The sequence below is a fragment of the Dipodomys ordii genome, unplaced genomic scaffold (assembly GCF_000151885.1).
Source record: "Dipodomys ordii isolate 6190 unplaced genomic scaffold, Dord_2.0 Scaffold4, whole genome shotgun sequence".
Lineage (NCBI taxonomy): Eukaryota > Metazoa > Chordata > Mammalia > Rodentia > Heteromyidae > Dipodomys > Dipodomys ordii.
Genome location: NW_012267220.1, coordinates 20881230 through 20883818, shown reverse-complemented (window position 1 = coordinate 20883818; position 2589 = coordinate 20881230).

Sequence of the window (2589 nt, the reverse complement as noted above, 5' to 3'; positions counted from 1 at the left end):
AAGGAAAGAAGGAGGAAGGAAGGAAGAATGAAAGAAAGAAATTAAAAAAGAAAGAAAGAAAGAAAGAAAAAGAAAGAGAGAGAGAGAGAGAAAGAGGGAGGAGGGAGGGAAGGAGGGAGAGAGGGGGAAGGGAGGAAAGAAGGAAGGAAGGAAGGAAAGAAGGAAAGGCAAATTACTGACCAGTTTGTTTCAGTAAATTCTTAACAAATAATTAACCAACTAAAGCTAGTAGTGACTAAAGATGATAAATCAGGATTAAGTGAAATTTATTTCAATCAAAAGTCATTAAAATTTAGACATCAAATATTCTAATCAAATTTACAAAAACAATGGTAAAAAATAGTGTTCTGCAGTTGTTTGTTTCTTGCTGTTGTACCAAGTTTTAACTCAGGATTTCATGCTTGCTATGTAGATGAAACACACATCTACCATTTAAGCTCCATAAATTGAATATTTGGAAAAAGTAAACATACCTGAAAATTTTCACCACTTACCTCTGGTAAAAATATTAAGGAACTTGAAAAAGAAAAGAACTTTCTTAATTATTTATTAACTGTTCTTTAGTGGGGATTGTATTTTAGCAAGCACAACCACTGCAGCCATGCACTCAACTGTCGCTACCGCCTCAACCACCAAGGAAGACGCCACACCGAACTCTTCTCTCTGCAGTTTATTCAGGACCTTTGAGCAATCTTCTGACCCCAACCCTGGGGAGAATTCCCCACAGCCTTAAGTACCCGCTGGGTAGCCAACCCTGATATGCCACGTAGGAACCACCAATAGGTTCAGGTGTGCGGAAGCAAGCCAGATTCTTTGCCTTAGCCATATAAGGAGTTGTTTACCACAGAGAGCACTCGCCATCGGGAAGGCTGAGGGCGGAAGCCGGCGCCATCTTCCAGGTGCGGCTGCATGCAGCTCTCTACAGTTCCCCATTTTTTGTTTAAAGAACACAGATGAGAACAGAGGTCTGATCCCTGTTGTGCAATGCAAGGACTGCATACAAGCTTTCTCCCAGAGGGCGCCTTCTCTAGGGATGACTCAGCCTGTCCATTGACTCGTTTTTCACAAGGACGGGAAAGGCGAATCGAACCGTGTGCAATCAAACATGCTCTCCTCGAGGGCAAAACTCATGCCTCTCGACTGCAGTACTTTGGCTTTGCAATCTGTGTTCATTGTTTTAGGGTGGCAAGCCACGCTTGGGGGGCCTGACCTGCTCCAATGGCTGTAAAGGCTTGGATAATCATGGCTGCACTGCGATGCTGAGAACCTCTAATTTGGCAAATGCACCACAGACATACCAAGGAGGCTAATACCAGGAGGCCTGTCAGGGCTCCCAAACCCACCCACTCCTTAAGATGATTCATAGCAGCGGAGATCCATGAAGATAACCCCTCCGCCAATCCGGCATCCACTCGGGTCGAGTTCACCATGACGATGGCAACCCTGAGCTGTTCCATCAGGCTGTCGAATTCCCCAGTTCAATTACCTAAAAGATAACTAGACAACTGTTTAGACAAATTTGCAGCGTTTTTTGAATAGGTTTTTTCCTGGGCCTGAACTCTGGGCCTGGGCGCTGTCCCTCAGCTCTTCAGCTCAAGGCCAGCGCTCTACCACTTGAGCCACAGCGCCACTTCTGGCTTTATTCTTTTTGCTTATGTGATGTTGAGGAATTGAACCCAGGGCCTCAGGCATGCAAGGCAAGCGCTCTACCACTGAGCCATCTTCCCAGCCCCTTCTGATCTTTCTTCCTGCAGCATTTCTAGGGCAGCCTGACCATTCTCTACCGCCTCACTGCAGCGCTGGTCCTCAAGACAGCCTCTTATCAGTTTCCATATTGGTCTCACTCCGCTCTTAAGCATTCCTTGTTCAGAGGCAAAATCTAGGTCCCTCCCTAGTTTCTCCAAAGGCCACCGTGAGGCTTCCGGAGACAGCGAACCACGGGGCAACGATGTCACATTCATCCAAAAATCTCTCTAAAGTACTCTTTTTTATTTTTAACTTTTTTGAGTGCAGTAGCTCATTGAGAGCCAAAAAAATTGGGTGCGAAGAAGAAGCACCCATGTTTTAAACATTTAAAGCTGGTAAACAAACTTTTACTTTCACTTTTGGCTACTCTATTGACTAGCCCCGGGTTCTCGCTCTCTCTTTATCTACAGAGAAGAGCAAAAAATCCCCCCCCCCCGCTCTTGTCGCGGATTCCCCTTTTACCTGGGAACTTACTCCCACTCTTGTCGCGGATTCCCCTTTTACATGGGGACTTACCGGTGCACCACCCTGACGGCAGAGAGTTCTGAGTCCTCATTGGGGTTATGGCTGAGTCCCCGTATGGGCCACCACGTGTCGCTACCGCCTCGACCAGCAAGGAAGACGCTACACCGAACTCTTCTCTCTGCAGTTTATTCAGGACCTTTGAGCAATCTTCTGACCCCAACCCCGGGGAGAATTCCCCAAAGCCTTAAGTACCCCCTGGGTAGCTAACCCTGATATGCCACGTGGGAACCACCAATAGGTTCAGGTGTGCGGAAGCAAGCCAGATTCTTTGCCTTAGCCATATAAGGAGTTGTTTACCACAGAGAGCACTCGCCATCG